Source organism: Arachis hypogaea, chromosome 12 (genome assembly GCF_003086295.3).
Source record: "Arachis hypogaea cultivar Tifrunner chromosome 12, arahy.Tifrunner.gnm2.J5K5, whole genome shotgun sequence".
NCBI lineage: Eukaryota > Viridiplantae > Streptophyta > Magnoliopsida > Fabales > Fabaceae > Arachis > Arachis hypogaea.
The window spans coordinates 93049734-93064217 of NC_092047.1; the positions used below are offsets into that span (position 1 = coordinate 93049734).

The window sequence follows — 14484 nt, forward strand, 5'->3', positions numbered from 1 at the left end:
GTTGAAGCTGATCCAGAACCTGAAAGGACTCTGAAGAGAAAACTAAGAGAAGCTAAATTACAACAATCCAGAAAAAACCTTATTGAAAATTTCGAACAAGTAAAGGAGATGGCAGCCGAACCCAACAACAATAATGCAAGGAGAATGCTTGGTGACTTTACTGCACCTAATTCCAATTTACATGGAAGAAGCATCTCCATTCCTGCCATTGGAGCAAACAACTTTGAGCTGAAACCTCAATTAGTTTCTCTGATGCAGCAGAACTGCAAGTTTTATGGACTTCCATCTGAAGATCCTTTTCAGTTCTTAACTGAATTCTTGCAGATATGTGATACTGTTAAGACTAATGGAGTAGATCCTGAAGTCTACAGCCTCATGCTTTTCCCTTTTGCTGTAAGAGACAAAGCTAGAGTATGGTTGGACTCTCAACCTAAGGATAGCCTGAACTCTTAGGATAAGCTGGTCAAGGCTTTCCTAGCCAAGTTCTTTCCTCCTCAAAAGCTGAGCAAGCTTAGAGTGGATGTTCAAACCTTCAGACAGAAAGAAGGTGAATCCCTCTATGAAGCTTGGGAGAGATACAAAGGACTGACCAAAAAGTGTCCTTCTGACATGCTTTCAGAATGGACCATCCTGGATATATTCTATGATGGTCTGTCTGAGCTATCAAAGATGTCATTGGACACTTCTGCAGGTGGATCCATTCACCTAAAGAAAACGCCTGCAAAAGCTCAAGAACTCATTGACATGGTTGCAAATAACCAGTTCATGTACACTTCTGAAAGGAATCCTGTGAATAGTGGGACGCCTATGAAGAAGGGAATTATTGAGATTGATATTTTGAATGCCATATTGGCTCAGAATAAAATATTAACTCAGCAAGTCAATATGATCTCTCAGAGTCTGAATGGAATGCAAGCTGCATCCAACAGTACTCAAGAGGCTTCTTATGAAGAAGAAGCTTATGATCCTGAGAACCCTGCAATAGCAGAGGTGAATTACTTAGGTGAACCTTATGGAAACACCTATAACTCATCATGGAGAAATCATCCAAATTTCTCATGGAAGGATCAAAAGCCTCAATAAGGCTTTAATAATGGTGGAAGAAACAGGTTTAGCAATAATAAACCTTTTCCATCATCCACTCAGCAACAGACAGAGAACTCTGAACAAAATACTTCTAATTTAGCAAACTTAGTCTCTGATCTATCTAAGGCCACTGTAAGTTTCATGAATGAAACAAGGTCTTCCATTAGAAATTTGGAAGCACAAGTGGGCCAGCTGAGTAAAAGGATCACTGAAATCCCTTCTAGTACTCTCCCAAGCAATACAGAAGAGAATCCAAAAGGAGAGTGCAAGGCCATTGACATAAGCACCATGGCCGAACCTGTGAGGAAAGGAGAGGACGTGAATCCCAAGGAGGAAGACCTCCTGGGACGTCCAGTGATCAATAAGGAGCTTCCCTCTGAGGAACCAAAGGACTCTGAGGCTTATCTAGAGACCATAGAGATTCCATTGAACCTCCTTATGCCATTCATGAGCTCTGATGAGTATTCCTCTTCTGAAGAGAATGAGGATGTTACTGAAGAGCAAACTACCAAGTTTCTTGGTGCAATCATGAAGCTGAATGCCAAATTATTTGGCATTGAGACTTGGGAAGATGAACCTCCCTTGTTCACCAATGAACTAAGTGATCTGGATCAACTGACATTACCTCAGAAGAAACAGGATCCTGAAAAGTTCATAATACCTTGTACCATAGGCATCATGATCTTTAAGGCTCTGTGTGACCTTGGTTCAGGGATAAACCTCATGCCCCTCTCTGTAATAGAGAAACTGGGAATCTATGGGGTTCAAGCTTCTAAAATCTCATTAGAGATGGCAGATAATTCCAGAAAACAGGCTTATGGACAAGTAGAGGACGTGTTAGTAAAGGTTGAAGGCCTTTACATCCCTGCTGATTTCATAGTCCTGGATACTGGAAAGGAAGAGGATGAATTCATCATCCTAGGAAGACCTTTCCTAGCCACAGCAAGAGCTGTGATTGATGTGGACAGAGGAGAATTGATCCTTCAATTAAATAAGGACAACCTTGTGTTTACAACTCAAGGATCTCTCTCTGCATCCATGGAGAGGAAGCAGAAAAAGCTTCTCTCAAAGCAGAGTCAACCAAAGCCCCCACAGTCAAACTCTAAGTTTGGTGTTGGGAGGCCACAACCAAACTCTAAGTTTGGAGTCAAACCCCCATATCCAAACTCTAAGTTTGGTGTTGGGAGGTCTCAACAAAGCTCTGCACATCTGTGAGGCTCCTTGAGAGCCCACTGTCAAGCTATTGACATTAAAGAAGCGCTTGTTGGGAGGCAACCCAATTTTTTATCTAACTATATTTTTCTTGGTTATATGTCTTTATAGGTTCATAATCATGTGGAGTCACAAAATAAATATAAAAATTGAAAACGGAATTAAAAACAGCAGAAGAAAAATCACACTCTGGAGGAAGCATCTGCCTGGCGTTCAACGCCAGAACAGAGCATGGTTCTGGCGCTGAACGCCCAAAATGGGCAGTATCTGGGCGCTGAACGCCCAAAATGGGCATCATCTAGGCGCTGAACGCCAGAATTGCACCCTGGAGAGGAGCTGGCGCTGAACGCCCAGAACAAGCATGGTTCTGGTGTTCAACGCCAGAAATGGGCAACAAATGGGCATTGAACGCCCAAAATGGGCACCAACCTGGCGCTGAACACCCAGAGTTGTGTGCAAGGGCATTTTACATGCCTAATTTGGTGCAAGGTTGTAAATCCTTGAACACCTCAGGATCTGTGGACCCCACAGGATCCCCACCTACCTCCACTCACTTCTTCTCACCCCTCTTTCACACAATCCCATAAACACTCTTCCCCAAAACCCTTCACCAATCACCTCAATCTCTCTTCCCCATTACCTCTTCACCACTCACATCCATCCACTCTTCCCCATAAACCTACCTCATAAACTCCACCTACCTTCAAAATTCAAAATCAATTTCCCACCCTAAATGGCCGAACCTTAACCCCCCCTCCCTTCCCTATATAAAGCCCTCCATTCTTCTTCAAATTCACACAACACAACCCTCTCTTCTCTTCTTGGCCGAAACACAACCCCTTCTCCCTCTCCTCCATATCTTCTTCTTCTTCCTCTATTCTTTCTTTTATTGCTCGAGGGCGAGCAATATTCTAAGTTTGGTGTGGTAAAAGCATAAGCTTTTTATTTTTCCATTACCATTGATGGCACCTAAGACCGGAAAATCCTCTAGAAAAGGAAAAGGGAAGACAAAAGCTTCCACCTCCGAGTCATGAGAGATGGAAAGGTTCATCTCCAAAGCCCATCAAGACCACTTCTATGATGTTGTGGCCAAGAAGAAGGTGATCCCTGAGGTCCCTTTCAAACTCAAAAGAAATGAGTATCCGGAGATCCGACATTAAATTCAAAGAAGAGGTTAGGAAGTTCTAACAAATCCCATCCAACAAGTCGGCATCCTAATGGTTCAAGAGTTCTATGCTAATGCATGGATCACCAAGAACCATGATCAAAGTAAGAACCCAGATCCAAAGAACTATGTTACACTGGTTCGGGGGAAATACTTAGATTTTAGTCCGGAAAATGTGAGGTTGGTGTTCAACTTGCCAAACATGGAAGAGAACGCACGCCCCTACACAAGGAGAGTCAACTTTGATCAAAGGTTGGACCAAGTCCTTATGGACATATGTGTAGAAGGAGCTCAATGGAAAATTGACTCAAAAGGCAAACCGGTTTAACTAAGAAGACTGGACCTTAAGCCTGTAGCTAGAGGATGTTGGAGTTCATTCAATGCTCAATCATTCCCACTAGCAACCGGTCTGAAGTTACTATAGACCGGGCCATCATGATCCATAGCATCATGATTGGAGAAGAGGTGGAAGTTCATGAGATTATACCTCAAGAATTCTACAAGGTGGCTGACAAGTCCTCCACTATGGCAAGGTTAGCCTTTCCTCACCTCATTTGCCACCTATGCAATTCGGATGGGGTTGACATAGAGGGAGATATCCTCATTAAAGAGGACAAGCCCATCACTAAGAAAAAGATGGAGCAAGCAAGAGAGCCCATTCATGGAGCTCGAGAGGCGTATGAAGCTCATCACCATGAGATCCCGGAGATGCCTCAAATGCATTTTCCTCCACAAAACTATTGGGAGCAAATCAACACCTCCCTAGGAGAATTGAGTTCCAACATGGGACAACTAAGGGTGGAACATCAAGAGCACTCCCTCATCCTTCATGAAATAAGAAAAGATCAAAAAGCAATGAGGGAGGAGCAACAAAGACAAGGAAGAGACATAGAAGAGCTCAAGGACATCATTGGTTCCTCAAGAAGGAAACGCCACCATCACTAAGGTGGATTCATTCCTTGTTCTTATTTCTTCTATTTTTCATTTTCTCTATGTTAAGTGCTTATCTATGTTTGTGTCTTCATTACATGATCATTAGTAGTTAGTAACTTTGTCTTAAAGTTATGAATGTCCTATGAATCCATCACCTCTCTTAAATGAAAAATTTTTTAATTCAAAAGAACAAGAAGTACATGAGTTTCGAATTTATCCTTGAACTTAGTTTAATTATATTGATGTGGTGACAATGCTTCTTGTTTTCTGAATGAATGCTTGAACAGTGCATATGTCTTTTGAAGTTGTTGTTTAAGAATGTTAAATATGTTGGCTCTTGAAAGAATGATGACTAGGAGACATGTTATTTGATAATCTGAAAAATCATAAAAATGATTCTTGAAGCAAGAAAAAGCAGCAAAGAACAAAGCTTGCAGAAAAAAAAATAGGCAAAAAAATAGAAAGAAAAAGAAAAAGCAAGCAGAAAAAGCCAAAGCTCTTAAAACCAAGAGGCAAGAGCAAAAAGCCAATAACCCTTAAAACCAAAAGGCAAGGGCAAATAAAAAGGATCCCAAGGCTTTGAGCATCAGTGGATAGGAGGGCCTAAAGGAATAAAATCCTGGTCTAAGCGGCTAAATCAAGCTGTCCCTAACCATGTGCTTGTGGCGTGTAGGTGTCAAGTGAAAACTTGAGACTGAGTGGTTAAAGTCAAGGTCCAAAGCAAAAAAAAAGAGTGTGCTTAAGAACCCTGGACACCTCTAATTAGGGACATTAGCAAAGCTGAGTCACAATCTGAAAAGGTTCACCCAATTATGTGTCTGTGGCATTTATGTATCCGGTGGTAATACTGGAAAACAAAGTGCTTAGGGCCACGGCCAAGACTCATAAAATAGCTGTGTTCAAGAATCATCATACTGAACTAGGAGAGTCAATAACACTATCTAAACTCTGAGTTCCTATAGAAGCCAATCATTCTGAACTTCAATGGATAAAGTGAGATGCCAAAACTATTCAAGAGGCAAAAAGCTATAAGTCCCGCTCATCTGATTGGAGCTATGTTTCATTGATAGTTTGGAATTTATAGTATATTCTCTTCTTTTTATCCTACTTGATTTTCAGTTGCTTGGGGACAAGCAACAATTTAAGTTTGGTGTTGTGATGAGCGGATAATTTATACGCTTTTTGGCATTGTTTTTAGTATGTTTTTAGTAGGATCTAGTTACTTTTAGGGATGTTTTCATTAGTTTTTATGTTAAATTCACATTTCTGGACTTTACTATGAGTTTGTGTGCTTTTCTGTGATTTCAGATATTTTCTGGCTGAAATTGAGGGACTTGAGCAAAAATCAGATTCAGAGGTTAAAGAAGGACTGCTGATGCTGTTGGATTCTGACCTCCCTGCACTCAAAATGGATTTTCTGGAGATACAAAACTTGAAATGGCGCGCTTCCAATTGCGTTAGAAAGTAGACATCCAGGGCTTTCCAGCAATGTATAATAGTCCATACTTTTCCCAAGTTTAGACGACGCAAACTGGCATTTAACGCCAGTTTTCTGCCCAATTCTGGCGTCCAGCGCCAGAAACAAGTTGCAAAGTGGAGTTCAACGCCCAAAATGGCACCAAAACTGGCGTTCAACTCCAGGAATGACCTCTACACGTGTAACACTCAAACTCAGCCCAAGCACACATCAAGTGGGCCCCGGAAGTGGATTTACGCATCAATTACTTACTTCTGTAAACCCTAGTAGCTAGTTTATTATAAATAGAACTTTTTATCATTGTATTCATAGTCTTGGTTACTCCGGTTCCCCTCTGGGGCCGAGACCAATGAACTCCATTATCACTTATGTATTTTCAACGGTAGAGTTTCTGCACTCCATAGATTAAGGTGTGAAGATCTGCTGTTCCTCAAAGATTAATGCAAAGTACTACTGTTTTCTATTCAATTCAACTTATTCCACTTCTAAGATATTCATTCGCACTTCAACCTGAATGTGATGAATGTGACAATCATCATCATTCCCTATGAACGCATGCCTGACAACCACTCCCGTTCTACCTTCGATTGAACGAGTATCTCTTAGATTACTAATACAGGGGACCGAGTCCGAGATATTGGGATCTTCGTGGTATAAGCTAGATTGATGGCGGCATTCATGAGAATCCGGAAAGTCTAAACCTTGTCCGTGGTATTCCGAGTAGGATTCTGGGATTGAATGACTGTGACGAGCTTCAAACTCGCGAGTGTTGGGCGTAGTGACAGACGCAAAAGGATAGTAAATCCTATTCCAGTATGATCGAGAACCTCCAGATGATTAGCCATGCAGTGACAGCGCATCGGACCATTTTCACAGGGAGGAATAGGATGCAACCAACGACAAAGGTGATGCCTCCAGACGATTAGCCGTGCTGTGACAAAGCATTTGGATCATTTTCCCGAGAGAGATCGAAAGTAGCCATTGGCACTGGTGACATCCTTACATAAAGCTAGCCATAGAAAGGAGTAAGATTGATTGGATGAAGATAGCAGGAAAGCAGAGGTTCAGAGGAACGAAAGCATCTCTACACGCTTATCTGAAATTCTAACCAATAAATTACATAAGTATTTCTATCCTTATTTTAGTATTATTTTTGAAAACCCCATTACTATTTTATATCTGCCTGACTGAGATTTACAAGGTGACCATAGCTTGCTTCATACCAACAATCTCCGTGGGATTCGACCCTTACTCACGTAAGGTATTACTTGGATGACCCAGTGCACTTGCTGGTTAGTTGTGCGAAGTTGTGAACCATGGTATTGGCATCATGTTTTTGGCGCCATTACCAGGGAAAGAAAGAGCGATGAATTTTACATAATCAAAGTGTAATCACAATTTCGTGCACCATTGTGGTACAGATATTTTATCCTGCCTGCTGTGAGGACGGGGGTGTTATCCCACTCACAAGACGAAGAAATTGGTAAACTGAATGAGAATGTGGTTAATGAACTTAATGGTTTCAAAACTAATTAAGGACTTTACTGTGAATTGATGTATGCTCATGGCAAAGATGGTGATAAATCCCACTTCCACACTGAGTTGAGTTATGCTAGGGCAAGGACAATGGTTAATGTCGCTTGTTCTTGGTTGTCCGGGTAAGGATGGTAGTTAATCCCACTTGCTCGAGATTTTACTGCAATGGCAAGAATGGTGGTTAATCCCGCTTGCACATGGACTGACATTTGTTCTGAACAAGGACGGTTAGTTAATCCTGCTTGTTTAAAGTACACGGTAAGGACGGTGGTGAATTTCACTTACTTGTGGGATAATGTGATAGGCAAGGATGATGGTTAATCCTGTTTGCGTATTCTGCACAAGGACGGTTGGCGAATCTCGCTTGCTTGTGGAAACTATGGATAATGACGGTTGGTTTATCCCGCTTACTCGTGCAAGTTTTGGCAATAAAATTGACTCGTGAGCTCATAGTCAGTAGGACAGGCATGCATCATTTGTATTTGTGTGTATTGATTGAGTGTGCATCTTGTATTTGGCTTGCCTTATTTAAATAATTATTTCTATATGCTATTTGAGCTAATTGCTTTATATGTTCTCTCTATTTGTGTATTCCTTGTATTGTTTTGTATGTGTTTGAAAAACTAAGAGATCTCTTATACTAGCGATGGTGACTTCTGAAGGTTGTTCTTCAAGGGATGAATTGATATGGTTGGATGATGGAGATGAGTTTGATTGATATTTGAGTTTTCTGCATAGATGCAAGGGTTGTGGTTCGTCCCACTTGCTCCGGGTTGAGATTGGAATCACCTGGGTAGATGCAAGGGTTGTGGATTGTCCCACTTGCTCCAAATTGAGATTTGAGATCACTAGTATGACTGAGACTTAGTCTGTTTATCTTGTTTGGATTAGAAAGGACCTAGGCTTAAACCTTGAATTACTGAAGTTTAGGATTGCCTAGCGGGTTCATACAATTTTACATAGTCTCTATTTGGAATTCTTACCCTATTGGAAACCTTTGGGTTTTCACCCGTTATCAGATTTTGTTAATTTTCAGATACAGGACGTGACGCACCTCGTTGAGTGTGTTAGACTCTTGATGAAGCAAAGACTTTACTTTTGGGTTTATTTTTATCTATGTAGTACTTTTTTCCACTTTTGACATATATAATTGTATATCCCTTAGAGGTTGACTTATGAGAAACAGGTTGTATTTTGTATACTTCTAGTTGTACTATATTTTCTAGCCGGCCTTGCACCGCAAGTCGAGACTAGTACTTGTTATGTATTTCTTTTAGAATCCTATGTGTGTGTCTCTCTGTGTGTGTATATATATATACATATCTTCTGTTTTTTTATATCGACGCCTTTACCATTAATAGTTTCGAGTGCAATGTGATTATTATTCTGTTATCATTCTTCACAGGCTCCTAGTTAAATTATATTCTTCCGAATACTATAAATGCACTTTTCTACTTTTAGAGGCCATAATGCCTCACCACCTCTAATTTATGACTATAGTGTAAGGCTTTGTATGGTAGGTTGTTACATTATGGTATCAGAGTAGTTCGTTTCTGTAGAGTTTAAGGAATGGACTGATTATGCTTCTGAGCATACTCTGGATTGTGTGTGCATGCTATTTAGGATATCTGCTTGACGAATATGGTATAATTATTCATTATTATACTTTTAGAAAATTGAATCACTTAACTTGAGATATTGAGATTATCACCTTAATATCAATTATTCGGTGTGGACAAGATCCAAATGACTTCTCGTGGACGTGAGTGCAGTCAAGAATGAGATTGATGGTGATTGTTGCCTCATCTGGTTAAGAGTGGAAGTTTGATGATGATATCGACATTTGATTTTGGATTTAATTGTAGATTATATGGTGATTGAGATAACATTTGATATTTGGTAAATTGTTGAGTGAAGAGATAGGTAGAAATGGAAAAAAATAAGTGAGCATGGCTTAGGCTTGAATTTGGTTGGGTTTGATATTGATTGAAATTTAATTTTGATTATGATAAATGGAATTTATTGGTTGTCTATTATGTCAAGTTATAGTTTTGTGCTTGAGGATGAAGAACCAGAGTAGATACCCTGATTGTTGTTGAGGATTGTGTTTTGATTGAGGTCCTTATTATAATGTGATTATTGAGATTGAGGATTTTGAAGAGAATTGATAACTATAGGTTTTCGTTGACGTTGAAAATTGAAATGCAAAGTCATGATTGATTATGTGCGATTGATTAATGTGGATAATAACTGTGAATTTTCCTCAGGTTGATTAAGGCGTTAAGGCCCTTGAGGTTTACGATTTCTGATATTTGAATTAATTTCGAGAAATGAGATTTTGATTTAAACCTAGAGATGCACTCAGGCTTTAAATTGTGATTTGAGTCTTAGGATGAACCTAAGTATTACTTTGGTCAGATTAAGAGAGCTTTGAAGTAAACAATATATTTTTGTGATCTGATAATAGATCATAACGTGGATGACTAATTAAATTCTTAATGACTAACAATCAAAGTGACACATCGGAAGCGGGTTGGAGCATTAATATAGCAAAAAGTATATAGCATTTAAGTTCTAAGATTTGAATATAGATATTGAGATGAAACTAGAAGGAACCTTTTATTGAACCTAAAGTTGAGTCTGAAACCTTTAGTATAACCCTTGAACCCTGCCGAATGTGATTTGGAAAAGTTACTCTTTTAACAAGGGGATTTATGATGCTTGAATATGAATTTAAAAGCATTGCATTTGTATCTGAGCACGTTGAATATTCGGAAGTTGAAGGAGGTGTAGTCCTCGATGGTCGAGACCTGATGATGACAAATACGTGGTGACTTGATGGCTTTAAGGCTATTATGATGTGAAAGAAATATGGTTTAGGATGTGTTATTAGTATAGGTAAATGTAATTGGTTTGAATTTGTAGTTTGTTACATCCAAAGGTCAGTAGAGGATTGCGAAATTAGGAGTTGAGGTAAAGAAACATTGCTCTCACCTATTTTCTTTTAGTGACTGAAATTTGAGGGACAAAATTTTATTAAGATGGGTAAGATGTAAAACTCAGGTAAATGATAAATAATTAATTAATAATTAATAAATAAATTAAATGAAAAAATTATGAATTTAATATTTGTAATTCAGAAAAAATGCTTATGAGAATTTAATCAAGAAAATAAAATTTGAGTGCAAAAATATAGTCAATTACGAAAAAATGCGTACTGACATTAAAATTAACGGTACCGACTTAAATCTGTCAGGTACTGTGAGTGAGGATATTAGAATTGTAAAAATGACAAAAAATATTTAAAATAGAAGTCCGGATACTTATTTTAAAAATTTTGGTCCAAGGTAGGGCCAACGGACTCAAAATTGCAAACGGGCTCACATTGGGCCCAAGGCCATGTTATATATCTCCTTCACTTAACAAAAGTTCAGCACACTTTTTCCTCCCATTTGAGAGAGCCACGAACAAAGAGAAGAGAGGGAAAAACATGAGTCCTAAATACTATTGACCCACCACATTCAAATCCACATAACTTTCAATCCGTAGCACCGATTGACAAGTCATTTGTAGTCACACGTCGCTCTCCTCATCCTCTTTGATTCTATATAACTATCATGGTGAGTAAATCCGAAATCCCTACTCTATTTTTGAATTCCCCATTGAATTTGTGTTTTGGATATATATGAGTTAAAATCTTGTGATTTTGGTTCTTTAGGGGTACTCTAGTATGGATTTCAAGGGAGTTCCATCCAAAATTCGGTGGGTTAAGGTAAGGAAGGTTTTTTTCTTTTTGGATTTTCTAATTTATGAACTCTAGGTTGAGGAAATTGTAAATTTTGTTGTGAATAGCTTAATTGTGGAGAGCATGGATGCTTGGTTGATATTGGTGTGAATTTGGATGGTTGGGTTAGTTGCAAAGCACTTAGCGAGAGTTTGGTGGCTTGGTTATAGTTTGGATTCGTCTGAAAAGAAAATTCGAGAGTTGGGGGAAAACCGCCGTTGATAAGGTATGGGTCTTAATTTCGGATAGACTTTGTGTAACACTATGTGAAAACCTAGGTTAATTTCCATAGGATAGCGTTGAACGTGGTGTGTTGATGATATGCTGTGATTTTAGCATGATTGTGTGTTTGATGAGCTATGTATGATTATATGAGTGGAATTGGAATTGAATATTGTAGTATAGTTGTCATTTTATTAATTGGTGTGAAAATTGGGCGGTTGTGATAAGGTGAGGTATCCTCTATGAGGTAAGCTATGATAAGTTGCATAATTGCCATATTTTGATTTGGTTATGGAATGATGTGGTTTGGTTGAGTGATTAACGTATTGTGATTTAATTGTTGATGAAATGTGTTAAATAAGTTAGAAGTGGGATGATTTAGGTTTGAAATGGTTGATGATTGATAAATGAGTGTTTAGAATATATAGACATGGTTTTAGAAAGGTTTAAGATTGAATTGAATTGAGAATTGATGAAATTGAAGAATTATGTGAATTAGGTAAAAATAGATTTTTAGCTAACTTTGACGGGCCATAAGTTGGCGCTCGGAGTTCGGATTTGAATGAAATTTTTTCTAAATTAAAGCTAGTGAAATTATCTTTAAATCCATTCAAATATGAAGGAAAACAGAATTTTGTAGGGAAAATTATGAGAGTTTGAAATTGGGTATAAAAATCTGAAAGTTGAGAGTTTGCAGAAAAACTAGAAATTTTGGTATGTGTGCGCACGCACATAGTTATGCGCACGCACAAGTCAAAATGGGTGAAGAGACTCATAAATACATACGAGGGGTGTGCACACGCAAGAGAGGGATTTGTGCGTACGCACAAGCTGGAAAATACTTTTGATTTGTGCGTATGCACAAGGTGACGTGTACGCACAAGTCTTGTTTTCTCAATTAAACTTTCTTTTTGACTGCTTGACTTTCTCAGCAAGCTTGCAAACTTTTGAAACCCCCAGTTAAGGTTTGATAACTAGTTTTTAGGTTCCGAAAGGAGTGAGAGTATGTTGATGGCATTAAATTGAATTATTCCCGGAGAAATACTTGGTTAAATCGGATGACATGTTGCGGGTATCCCACCTGCGGTGAGGATGGGGGTTCCATCCCACTCATGTATTAAAGAAATTGGGAAATTGATACATGAATAGGGGTTTTTGGATTCAAATTGATGAAATGGATAACTAATTGGGGTTAATGAGTTAAATAACTTATAAAATTACTTAAAAATACTGATAATGATTGATTATGACCTAAAAGGCTGGATTGGCAAGGTTTAGGTGTTATCCCGCTTGCGTACTAATTTGTTATTGCTATGGCACTTGCACCCGGCAAGGACGGAGGTCTCATCCCGCTTGTTCTGTGGTTGCGGTGTAGTTGTGGGGACAAAGGTTTTATCTCATCCGCTGTGAGGATGGAGGTTTTATCCTGCTCACGAGACGAAGGAACTAGTAAATGGAATGAGAATGTTGTAATGAACTTAATGATTTCAAAACTACTTAAAGACTTTACTGTGAACTGATGTTTACTCGTGGCAAGGACGGTGTTAATCCCTCTTGCACACTAAGCTGAATTATGTTAGGACAAGGACGGTAGTTAATCTTGCTTGTTAGTGATTTTTAGGTAAGGATGGTGGTTAATCCTACATGCTCGAGATTTTTTTTTTTGCAATGGCAAGGACGGTGGTTAATCCCGCTTGCACATTGACTGATATTTGTTCCGGATAAAGAAGGTTGGTTAATCCCGCTTCTTCTAGGTACCGAGTAAGGACGGCGGTGAATTCCGCTTACTTGTGGGCTAATGTAATAAGCAAGGATGGTGGTTAATCCCACTTGCATGTTCCAGACAACAACGGTTGGTGAATTCTGCTTGCTTGTGGAACCTACGAGTAAGGACAGTTGGTTAATCCTACTTACTCGTGTTGAGTTCTGGCAATAAAACCGACGCATGAGCTCATAACCTGTAGGACAGGCATACATCATTTGTATTTGTGAGTATTGATTGTGTGTGCATCTTGTATTTGGCTTGCCTTATTTGATTAATTGTATCTATATGCTATTTGAACTAATTGCATTATCTGTTCTCTCTATTTGTGTTTTTATTGTATTATTTTGTATGTGTTTGAACAACTGGGAGATCCCTTATGCTGGAGATAGTGACGCTGAGAGTTGTTCTTGAAGGGATGAGTTGATATGGTTGGATGATGGAGATGAGTTTGATTGATATTTGAGCTCCTTGGATAGATGCAAGGGTTGTGGTTTGTCCCACTTGCTATGGGTTGAGATTGGAACCACATGGGTAGATGCAAGGGTTGTGGTTTATCCCACTTGCTCTGGGTTGAGATTTGAGATCACTAGTATGACTGAGACTTAGTATGTTTACCTTGTTGGAATTAGAAAGTACCCTAGACTTGAACATTGAATGATTGCAGTTTAGGATTACCTAGCGGGTTCTTATCTTTTTTATATAGTCTCTATTTGGAATTATTACCCTACTGAAACTTTCGGGTTCTCACCCGTTGTCGGATTTTGTTAATTTTTAGATACAGAACGTGACGCACCTCGCTAAGTGTATTGGACTCTTAATGAAGCGAAGACTTTACTTTTGGGTTTATTTTGATCTATGTAGTACTTTTTTTCACTTTTAACATATGTAATTGTATATCCCTCTTAGATGTTGATTTATGAAAAAACAGGTTGTATTTTGTATACTTCTAATTGTACTATATTTTCTAGTCGGCCTTACTTCGCAGGTTGAGACTAGTACTTGTTATGTATTTCTTTTGGAATCCTATGTATGTATATATTATTTTGTTTTTAGATCAGAGATTCTAATATCTCACCACTTCTAATTTATTATTCTAGCGTAAGATTTTGTGTGATAAGCTATTACATGACTAAACCTAATATATTCCTTTAGTTCATATCTCTTTCTTTTACCATGAATTAGAAAAATACTAATAAAAAAAAACCTCTAATTTAAGCTAATGATGATTTTGCATAGTTAATTATATAAGCTTGAACAGGCTTTTTTTTTTTACCAAAAATAGGAGACTCGAACTCGCAACCTTT

At 38.6% G+C, this 14484-nt stretch overlaps 1 non-coding gene across 1 annotated transcript; it reads right to left on the minus strand.

Annotated features, from left to right (window-relative positions):
• Positions 1–507: 507 nt before the first annotated feature.
• Positions 508–615, minus strand: LOC112731904 (small nucleolar RNA R71). Its single transcript, XR_003167654.1, has one exon. It is a non-coding gene; the product is annotated as a small nucleolar RNA R71 (small nucleolar RNA).
• Between the last annotated feature and the right edge of the window lie 13869 nt (positions 616–14484).